Below are 12,309 nucleotides of genomic sequence, written 5' to 3' on the forward strand. Positions count from 1 at the left end.
AGTGTAAAAGAATAAAGTGCTTACGATAAAATTCCCTTGGGGCGGAAGTCCTCTCCCTTCCTGTGACCATCACAAACGTGACACTCATCTTCTGACATCCTTCCAAGCAGTCATCCCTATCATACACGCATACTAGCACACTGTCGTGCTTACTACTACGTTCCAACCCACTGAAACAACACTACCACACACCTAAGTCTGCAACGTAAAAGTGCAGTCCTGCCCAACAAAATAAGTCTAAACGACCGTTTCAGGCGGTTAAAACATTAACACTACCGTAACGCCTTAATAATATAGAGGTTGCAGGGGGGATTAAAGCCTCAACCGCCTTCTGACCATGTAATTAAGGCCGTTATAGTCGTTGAAGTTAATTACAATGCAGATACACGTACGAACAACTGATAATGAGTTGTCCTCTTTTTTTACTCTCCAGTGTTATCAAATTGTATTATAGGCATAAGTATATTGTACATGATAAGTTTATTGATTCAGGCATTAATTATCCCCTCCAAAGAGATGGTTGGAGGTGGTATTTGTTTGTATTTTTGTTTGTGATCGTACATAAGGACCTGCTTGACGTTGGAGAAAAGATAGATCAATCCTGGACCCTACCAGTACTAGTATACTGTAAGTACAGCTTCGTTTCAAACCTCAAACACGTGTGTAACCTCTGCTGCCAAGTTCTTGTCTACTTCATCATCTTGGGTAACGGTCAGGGAAATCACTTAGCTTATTCAAGATTCAAGGTAAACGCCAACACGGAACAGGATGACTCTGTCTAAAGGTTATACAGGTCCTGACACGGGGTCAGGCTTACTGCTTGTTTCGCACTTTGTGATGACATTTACTGCCGGTGAGCGATATGTGACACCTTCAATGAGCCTCTAACCTGGAATCCGGACCATTGCCAGGGCTTACACGGCCTAGCCTCCATAGCAGGCTCTGAACCGGCCTTTTGGGGGGCTAAATAATACTTCTTTTGCAGCCAGCCCGTAACCATCAGCCACCCCCGTAACCATTTACCGGCAAAATGGTTACGGGGGTGGCTGATGGTTACGGGCTGGCTGCAAAAGGTGTATTATTTAGCCCCCCAAAAGGCCGGTTCAGAGCCTGCTATGAAGGCTAACACGGGCCAACTCTTCGGCGCCAGGGCCAACATGCCCCGAGGAAAGTTTGCCTCAATATCGGCCTGTGGTAAACAGGACACGCGTGACAGAACATGCTGTATGAAAGCCCCGCTGTCCTGTTGTGTGAGGTAACAGACAGGGCGTGCTTTGCATGTCTGTGGCTTACTAATCACCACCACCTTCAACACCCCGCACCGTCTGCTGTTATCCTATGTTTCCGACAATAAAGAAGCAATTCTCTTGCCTGTGATGAGCGATATAACCCAATCAAGATAACGCTTTGAATCAACAAACCTATAGGTAGTTGCAATTGAATGCAGAAAACACTTGAAAGTTAATTTCCGATTCATTTGTAGGATCTAATAAATCCTGTTGAGGAGACCTCATCAAGTAAGTAAGTAAGTAATCCAATCAATTTTTTCAGAATCAAAACGATCGAAATTGAACAAATCATGATTGATTTTTTTTTCAATGTAGACTAGTTTCTTTACATAAAACAATTTCATCTATTTTGGCCGATCTTTAAAATACTTTCAGTCCCTGAATGAATATGATTAAGACTGATTTAAATACACGATATTGTCCTTAATTTCCAGAAATCTTCTTTTCAAATACGTATCCTGTCAAAGTCAATTGTGAGCAGATGTACAACAAGGTGGTACCCAGGTGTTCCACAAAGAGTCGGATCGATTGCTGCAAATATTTGACATTGAAGAACTGTAATCTTCATAGATTCTCAATTTCACCTTGAGCTCTTTTGACCTCGTTTGCCATACGGGCGAGGCCGCGAAGGTCATGCGAGATAACACATACGTTGAACTGGAAAAGCATTCCAAGCGCGCGAAAATCCGCTAGGGCAGAATAGTTTCACCGAATTATGCTTACAATCTGCAGTTTGAAAGGAATCTGCAAGGGGGAGGTGAAATCTAACAACGCTTTTCTTCGATAAAGGCAGAAAGACGAGCAAGAAAATCATACGATTCTATCTTACTTAGATTTGTATTTTCAGCAATCCTGTTCACAGAAATAGAATCCATGCAACGCTGATAAACGCAGTTTGAAAAGAAGCTGATAGGGACCGACATTGCAATACTCCAGACATTTCTTTCTTTGGCCATTGCCAACATTCACACTAAAAACAAAATTATGACAATCAATTCATAACTTCGTTTTTTATCATGCTGTTGACCAACAGCTAAGTTAAAATACTTCCCTCGCCATTCGGTGTATAGGGCGGCGCCCATCTTCGTTTCTATAACCCTTGGGCCACACAGCTGTGCAAACACTACAGCAGGGTACTTGTGGTGTGTGTTCATCTTCCATTATGATACTATTTGTCTAAGTTTGCAGAGGAAACACAAAAAGATTCACAAGGCTGGTCAAACTGCTTCATTTGTACACAACACACGTCGTGCACAGTCTCGCCTGACCTTTGCCGCCGGCCTTTTCTCACCTCACAACAATAGCCACATACAGACGAGTGACAGGTACATGATGGATTTAAAAATACCCCATTCTGACAGGTCTACATTTAAAACCTATGTCTCGTATTCACTGGACAGAGCCTAATCGGGCAACCAATGAGTGGTCAAAAATCATTACCACTGAAAGATCACTGGAGGATCTGAATTCGATATCATTGAAAGATCATCAAAGGATCTTCGGAAGCCATTGTATGTCATTGTCCGTTCAGTGAAGATATTATTAGATATATTTTTGGACACTCGAAAGTCTCTCATAAATCTCAATGATCTCGCCTCTGTGGAATCTTCATTCAAACAGGAGCCAATGGGACCCAGGGTCCCCCTTTAATAGATTACATTCAGGAAGTCAGGAAGAGTAACTCGACGAGTAAAATGTCTTGGTAACCGCCATTGGCATGCCTCCACCGATGTGAAGGTTGTAAAGTGATGGATGAGAAAATAGTCCGTCCTGACAGGTTGACACAACCGCCTCAGGACCCATCACTCATCAGGACTGACCTCCGACCCGGATGTCAAACATTCACACCAAAATAAACATTGTCATATGAACTTCAACTGTCATGTATGTGTACATAGCAACAAGAAAGCGAACGCCGGATTATACGACATTCGCTTCACTGAATTATATATGTGACACCTGGGCAATCAAACGCAGTCTGACATGGCCGGTAGCACGGATTGTCTGACAGGTACTACGATGGACGTCATGTCACGACAACAAAACAGGTGTAAAAGGTCCCACCTGCACCGCGAACCTTGCAAAGCTATTCCTCCAGACCATTTTGAATTTGGAAGAAGATTAAAAAATCCATATTACATTCATAAATATTTATGACAGGGAAGAATATCCCGAATAATTTAGAGGAGATTTAAAGTGTGCTCGTTCAAAACAGCATGAGGAATAACAGCCCAAATAAAATGTGAGAAATCTTAAAATCAGCCTTACAACAACTCAAGTGAAAATCATCGTGTCAGATAATGATTCAGTAGCGACCAGTGACCAGTGACATATCAGTAAGAATTACATTACATCACCCAACCCTTTTTATAACACGTAAGTCACTATACAAATGCAGGCACGAATAAGCAGCTTAGACAGCTTAACGGGCTTTCCGTATGGCTCATGTCTTACTTTACGACGCTACAGATCTCTGATATGCGACGTTGTCTAAAAAGTTAAGCAATGGTACCTCAAAGCAAATAAAGCAAATCTGTGAACGGATCCGGACTCTGACGTTTTATCTAACCAGTTTAACCTCCAACAATACTTTCCTTTCAATTTTAACCGAGCGACAAACAACCGAACTGGCTGAGGGCAACGAGCAAAACATGCATTTCTTTGCTTTGAAACCCAACACCGCTAAGAACATGTCTTGTTGTCTTACGAGGCAAGGCCGTTTCAACCGTTAGCCCATAAGTGGTAGACAGAGGCGTGGCTACAAATTACGTGCGTTAGACACAAACAAGGTGATTATAACGGCAATTGGGGGACGTTTTAGTAAACAGACAGCCTGGTATCTGTTAACAGTATGGATTTTACTGTAAAACCGTTACAATATGGCTGATGGTAGATGCATGGAGGTCTAGAAATAACAACTTTAACAATAAATCCTTTATGTCGAGAAAGAAGACGTACACGTGGTCACTGATCATTGAGTACGGTAATAACGGATGTCTGGAAGACACGACCAAAGAACCCACCCCTTCCCAATCATTAGTCTATCCCGACAAAGAATGATATTGTTCAAGGGCACAACGTGAATACAGACCCCTCCTTATGTCGGCAAACCTTTAGAATATGTAGGGCTGCGCCCAATATCCTACAAGCGATGCATATCTGAGTCTTCGACAACACCCTCGAGGAATGAAGATGTAATTGCAAACATAGTCGAATGATTATTCTCAGGGATTATCTTTTATATCTCCCCGGCCCAACAAGCATACAAACAAACAGGTGTCCGTATCATGCAGCGTTTCGTACTTGTCACCTCCAATATGTTGAGGATAAACTTGACCTCTGTTTCTTCAAAGCAACAAAACTGTGTAGCAATACTTCACAACCTTCAGACTGTGGCGAGGAATTTGGACACAGTAGACCAGGAATGGTGGGGCCTACGGGCATGAAACAGTTGAGGACACGATCCAATATAAGTTAGAAACCTCTGGAATACACTTTAGATTATTAAGACTCACCTAAGTCTAGATACTCCACCGGACGGTAAAACCTCCGTATTCTAGGAATCTCCCTAACACACGTGGCCCTCGGGAAGGCTTCCCCGTTGTTGTGTCCATATCTCGGACCGTTCCGAAGTTTCCGGACAGCCCTGGCTGCCAGGAAGGTAAACCTGAGGATCCTCCGTTGATGTTGGAAGAGTTTGTCACCTTCAGTACTTATAGCCATTTCGGTGAGACTTATGACAGAATCAGAAAACGCGGGAAAGTTGTCCGTCCCCATGGTAACGGTTCCTTAGTATTTGGACGTGGGAGTAAAAAACACAGGGGCGTCACCGGAGGGTTGACGTTGTCACCTGAGAATTCTAGGTGTGCTGCATGCCACACCGGTGTTTTGGATCGTTGACCACCGATGCTGTGGATCGTTGGTAACCTCAGACGGACTACGTACACACGCCAGTCATCGCACGGACTGAAAACGTCCTTGGAATATCAACAATTCCTGAACGTGAACTGGATAAACACCATACCAGCAAGAGTTATTGATCACCCCCAAACCCGTGCATCCATTCACCGCATATATGCGTTAAGCCGGGGCTTTTCTTCGAACGTAATCCTATGCCGTTTACAGAGTAAACGTATGACGTTGTCTGTTCACACAGGTAAGAAGAACACGCCTCGCGCGTACGTGACTCCGTGTAGAGAGCTTCACGAACAATCTACCACCCGGATCTACCCAATGAAGGCCCCCAGAGGGTCATCTATCAGCTATGCGTGTCCCGGGGTCAAATCTAGTCGTTAGACCAAAGCTACTACGGATTCTCAATGCTGCCAAAACAATGGCTACCGTAAGACAAGTGGGTGATACAGGTAAACAGTAGCTGATAACGACACGGGGGTTTCGCTGTGTACGTTTTGCTGTCTGTAGGCAACTATGATCACCCTCACGTCTTTCACAATTAGGCGAAAGATTCTTACAAGCTGACGGTGGGGAATCAGAATAGACTGGAGCAAGGGCTTCGAATGGGAATGGGCGCCCCCCTACGCATCTTCGATGCATGGGACCACTTTAACTTTTTAACTTTAAGGTCTTTTTGATGTCCTTGACTAGTGAAAATAGATTTGGTGGAAGAAATGACCAGTAAAATAATTTGGGGGTCTAATCTACCACAGTTACGACCAATTTAGTTTCTGAGTCATTCACTCAGAACTCACAAGTAATTACCTTTCACTATAAGCTTTAAGCTCAGGATAATATCTCCTTTGTCTGCTTTACGTGGGGTACTTGTCTGGTATTTCAAATTACGCAAAGGAGACACGCAAGGCTCAACGAAACGACGACACGCATTCGTACGAGGAGAGAGTGACTTTTACATGCCCGTCACTACATACAGGTTTCCCACGTCATTATAGAGAACAAACTATGCTGTAGTATTTTGTATCAACAGAAAGCCGGCTTGTCACATACTACGATACCTCAGGTAAATTTAAAATCCCACCCACAACAGATCGTACGATAACATCACTTGGAATAATTCCAACATAAGAACACATCAATCTTATGACGAAGACCAACTATCTTACCTTATTGTAATTTGTCTTGCTGCTGCAACTTTCTTGAAACTATTCCAATTGCAGTTCGAGACCGCAATATCGACGTTCACTGTCCGTGACTGCTAATTCATTCGGGGTCGCAACCCACGACACAAAAGGTTCGAAAAAAAGATGGCGGCACCAATGGCAGGCGTCGACCTGGGCCAGGCTTATTTATTTTGAATGCTCGGGTCACTGAATTATCTTTGAGCTGAATTATTTATAAGTGTTCTGAACCGGTCCGACCGCCATGTCGGAGCCGAACGTCGAAGCCAAACGATTTGTCACGAAAATTTCCTTATATGGAACTGGGAAGGTCATCGGGGAGCGTTCGGCATATCTATGGTAACTCAGTGTATCCGTCAAGGCAAAGTTGTTTGAACTTTTAGAAAATGAAGCTATGCACCTCATCTTTAAACCTGTTACTTCTGTTTCGTATCACCGAGGGATTTTATCATTTTACTCAATGAGATGGATTTTGTGTCGTCAATATTGTGCGCTTGGCATAAACTGGTCATCATAACAACAAGTGACGAAAACGCAAAACAAAATCATTTCAACTTTTGCATGTGCTGGCGTCAATGCAACACATGAGTCAAGTTAACCAGATAGGTTAACATGAGATTATATTGCTTTGCGACGCCCCCTGTCACCCCGGGGTCCCCCGAAAGTGCGAAATGGAACGAAATGGAACGAAATGGAACGAAATGGAACGAACTAAAACAACATATGTAACATTATGAAATGAAATACCAGTAGATAACGAAGTATAAGGAGTAGACTGGAACAGGAAGCATTTTAAATACAGAAGTGAGTGGTAAATACATAATATAACGTGTTTTATTTCTTGAATCTATGTAATAATATTAAATACAACGTTTTTGTCGCGTTTGTCTGCCTAGATTCTTCCCTGAAAATGGAGGCGCCGCGTGCAAAGAGATCCGCTGCTCTTGCTTGTGTACCAACGATCTGCAAATGAACTGCTGCAAATAGCAGGGAAAACAAGCAAACGGAACTGAGTATCGAAGTTAGGACTAGATTATACAGTTGGTGGTAACAGTGCATCTCATAATTCACCAAGAGGGCATGAGGCAATCGTTATTTTATTATCTATAAATCTCTCCCCCAAATGGAGCCCCGCATACAAATAAACCGGCATTGTTGCCAGCGCGACAGAACTGTGGGCGTGCTGCCGACAGGTTGAATCAAACCCCGACTTTCCATTTATTTAAATACGGCTTTAGTCCATAACTGGTACGTAGCATATGTATATCTTTCCAATCGTTCGGCTTAAAGTCAGACCCCTGACCCCTGAATGGACCCCTCCGTTAATGATATTTAAATGAAGCTCTGCGGCGCGTCACACATTTCACACATTTCACACTCCATTCAAACACGGACGCGGAGTCCCCTGGAGACATTTATGCTTCCTTGTTCACGACAAAACAAAGGGAGGGTGTGAACGAGCAATGCATGTATTTCACGGTTCACACAACACGCACACATGCTAGCTGTATACATAATAAGATTACGCTTGCCTCATGCCCTCTTGGAGATACAATGTTACCATCAACTTCTGCAATGGTATTTCGGTTTGCTTGTTTTCCCTGCTATTTGCAGCAGTTCATTTGCAGATCGTTGGTACACAAGCAAGAGCGGCGGATCTCTTTGCACGCGGCGTCTCCATTTTCAGGGAAGAATCTAGGCAGACAAACGCGACAAAAACGTTGTATTTAATATTATTACATAGATTCAAGAAATAAAACACGTTATATTATGTATTTACCACTCACTTCTGTATCTAAAATGCTTCCTGTTCCGGTCTACCCCTAATAATTCGCTATCTACTGGTATTTCATTTCATAATGTTACATATGTTGTTTTAGTTCGTTCCATTTCGTTCCATTTCGTTCCATTTCGTTCCATTTCGTTTCATTTCGTTCCATTTCGTTCCATTTCGCACTTTCGGTGGACCGTCACCCCGGACCATAATTGTTCTTGTTCAAAAACCTCGTCAAGAATAAGATATCCTGGCGGAAGTAATGATGATTCTTTACTATGTTTAACACAAGGTGAACAACTTTGATTAAAGGCCTCTAAGTCCATTACAGAAACAGCTGCAGACATGCGAACAATCCACCCTCTGTCTTGTGAGCTAGCCGAATTAATAATACTTCATGTGTTGTCGGTAGTAACGCTGTACGTGTGCAGACAACATGCTATAGCATAGAGACTCATTCAACCAAAAACTTTTCAGGCAATACATTATGTTTCAGACAGACAAAATTGGGAAACTCGAAACTCAGACGAGGTTCTTCAGATGTAGTCAGAACAACGTTCTGTTCATCGTTACATAACGGCCAAAGTTGTACGGTAGTCAGTCAGGTATGAACAAAAGGATTACTAACGGTTTCCAATCACATTTCCAAACGAAAGGACACAAATCCCCCACTGAATACCCAAGCAACCCAAATCCAGCGTCCCAATGAACCGTTGCTAGCTACGTGTAGGGGCTCCAACTACAGCATGAATTCTGCCTATCAGTAAGCAAGTGTTGATCATGAACAGGGAATTCATCCATTACAATACTGATGCCTAAAAATGCCAAGCAACGACATAGACGGTTTAGATTAATTGTCAGTCACAAAGAGACAACCGTCACTCAATACCTGCATTTTCTCCAAGGACGATACTCCCCTGAACAGCCATACAGTAGAAGCTCGGCGGTCAAATGTTGGAGGTTTCCCTGCCAAATGGTATCTTCAGGCAATCAGTGCAATCTTCGTCCAAAAAAAGTACCCGACAACCTTCTTCAAATTTGTTCTCAGCACCATGTTTGTCCGTCAGAGAGGACATATGAGACAACTGACCTGTAATGGGGTCATGCCAGCGGCTCAACTCAAACAGATTTAGGTCATTCGCTTGAGCAGACTTCCGATAACTTCTTGAGACCGAATACCGAGGAAAAGACAGTCGCCTAAGAACCCTAGTCTGGACTGAGATCTTAACGTCTAGATTTCGGACACTTCTACTGTCTCAGCCTTCACCACACGGATTGGTGTTTCTTGGAAGACAGTTTGGAAACTGCCTAGGGGAGACGGCTGAAGTGGACCCTTAGGCCATAGGTGTCAGATCAAGTCAGCTCACGTGCAGCACAGACCTGGTCATCATTCACAGCAAACGAAGAGGTCCTCGAAACGGTGGATGTGATTACAAGGAGACCGCACGTGCTCGTGGTCAACCGAGCATGCGCTATATTAGAGACCTAGGTAGCAGCTGGGAAAAGAAAACAACATCTTCCCCTACTCTGATAACTGCAACTCTCTCCCGCACTAAGAAAAACAACGTGAAGCTCGTCACACCAGAGCTACTCGGCTAAACTATTCGTCAGTTGACATTCCGCCATATCACTCTTGATCAAAACTTGTGATACAATTCACATATGATAGCATGCTGGCTGTAAACACCTGATCCGTGTCTAGGTACCCCGTGTTACACAAGCTCGTGCTATCAGGGGCTATATGGCCCCACCCCCATCCCTCGAGCCCCTCCCCTAGTGGGCCCGTAGGGCGAGAAGGGCGCTATGAGCCAGGCTGACACCTAGAGAGCAACGTTGTAAACGACGTTGTAAGCATGCCGATGGTCTGCACATCGTCTAGCTACACTCGACAAGAATACGTAGCAGTAGAGCCAGGGGTTGAAACAGCCCTTTGCAGAACGCTAACACTGTGAACATCTTTTAAAGGCCCTATAACGGATCAATACGTTAGACATTCTAGAGCTCGTTACCCACTGAGGCACTAACTGACGCAAGATGTCAAGCAAGGAAAATTTGAACCAGGGTTGAAACAGCCATTTCCAGAACACGTTGAGGACATCTTAAAGACATTGTAAGAACGATAAGTAAGACATCTTGGAGCTTATTCACCCTTTGTGGCATTGACTGACGCAATATGTCAAGCATCGAAAAGAAGAACCAGGTTTGAACCGGCTATTTCCAGAACACTCTAAATTTATTCATACAAATCGTAAAAGCCTGGTAAGTATGGCAAGTAAAACCTCTTTGAGCTTCGACACCCACTGACTCTCAAGCAAGGAACATGCTACCGTTATACATCAGCACTTAACCTTTACCTTTGGCCTGGGTGACGTCTGCTTCCCTACAAGGCTGCGGAGCTCCTCGGAAAGTGCTGAAGCTGTTGTGGATAACGAGAATCCTCTTCATCGTGTACGTACCACCAGCGCTTCGACTGTCTCCGACCATACAGGACTTGTCAGTCATGTGCTCGTCAGGCAGTCGCACATCTTCTTTACCTCGTGGGTAACCTCAAGGTCTTCATCACATCTACCTATTGAGGCATAGTCACGAGACTAACGTGTAGCTTTGAGCATGGTACGTACCAGGCACTAAGGTAAACGGCCGGCCTAACTCTCCCGGTAAAATATGGCGAGACGAATGAAATGTCGATAGGCAGGCGAGGCAGATGGAAAGCATATGTTCCAATTCTGCTAATCTCTATCAACTCATCTTCCTTTGCTAGGTCGAAGCAAAATATATTCTCTTATATCTGAAAGGAAAGCTACTGTAGATTTTTCTACAACAGTAATAACAAAACTATAAAACTGACCAATATTTTCGGTCCTTATAATTGGCATGAAAGGGCAAGGGAGTATACATAATGTACCACGAAGTCCCTAGGTTATTCTCCAAGAATTCACAACATAGCGAGGATAGTTCCGGACATACAACACCTCCGTTAGGAATGCGCACTGCTTACAAGATCTTACAAGGACGTTGGGAGAGCAAACATTCTTATCTCTCTTCTCTATCGAAGTGGCAGCAAGGATAACACGGGCTATATTGCGTACAGCTGGATACAGCTTATTAGGCAGCCACGACAAGTCAAACGAGGTCAACAAAAATAGCCTTCTTAGCAGCCGCGACTGGCATTTTTGTTGGTATCTCTGATGTGGCGTTGTTTAGGTGTTGTTTTCTATTCTCTTGTTGTTTACTTCTGTGTTCTGATGGCAACCGTTTTGTGAAAAAGGCAGCCTTCAAGTTCAAATTGCAATGCAAATCAGGATACAGCGGGTAACCAACCGAAAACGAAAACACCCGCCGCATAGCCTGCAAGAGAGGCTAAACAAGACCACCTTAACAGATCGAAGCCATAATCTCGTTTCCGCTGATTGACCATTATCGCACCAATTGCTCGACGATTCCATCCATTACAAGAATTTATCGATCACCGAGGCCTTATGTTATCCTCTCGTCGAACTTTGACCTCCTCACACCTTTGACCTCGTCAGACCAAGGAGGTTTTATATAGACCTCCTTGGTCAGACCAAACGTGGAGGTTCGACATTCTCAGGCGGCCAGATAGACAGTCACGTGACCACAACAATGTTACATGTCACGCATGTTATGGTGTAAGTAACTTTGTAAGTGCTGAATGGAGGTTCTACTACACACAACGTTGTCAGAGGTTGTAACAGACCACGTTGTAGTGAAACTCGACCACATACTTAGGAGAAATCGTGATGACATTGCTGGTGTAATGGTAATCTAACACTGTGAACAAGCTAGCTGTCCTGACATTGCCTGAAAACCACGGTTCAAAGCGTTTATGTTGTTATAGCAGACCGGTTCTGGTGGTAGATCTAGAGGGCTCCACCCAACCCTGCTATCAAATTGGTTCTAAGTGGCACTTTAACAAAGAGACAGACATACTACTAGATTTGCAATCAAAATCACCAGGATGTATACACATTAAAGGCCTGACAGTGTCACTAGTTGCTTGACGAAACCCTGGGACGTCCGAAAGTAACATGGAAGCAACGGCCTTGACAGTACCGGACGTTAGGCTCTAAACCGATGTGACCTTTCGAGTTCTATTGACATCCTTCAATCTTCGAATTCACTCAAAACATAA

The 12,309-nt window shown here is 43.8% G+C and overlaps 1 protein-coding gene across 2 annotated transcripts in view; it reads right to left on the bottom strand.

Annotated features, from left to right (window-relative positions):
* Nucleotides 1–12,309, bottom strand: part of LOC136447958 (uncharacterized) — a 50,184-nt gene that overhangs the window by 17,160 nt on the left and 20,715 nt on the right. The gene's annotated exons all lie outside the window — the stretch shown is intronic.

The sequence above is a fragment of the Branchiostoma lanceolatum genome, chromosome 13, assembly GCF_035083965.1.
Source record: "Branchiostoma lanceolatum isolate klBraLanc5 chromosome 13, klBraLanc5.hap2, whole genome shotgun sequence".
NCBI lineage: Eukaryota > Metazoa > Chordata > Leptocardii > Amphioxiformes > Branchiostomatidae > Branchiostoma > Branchiostoma lanceolatum.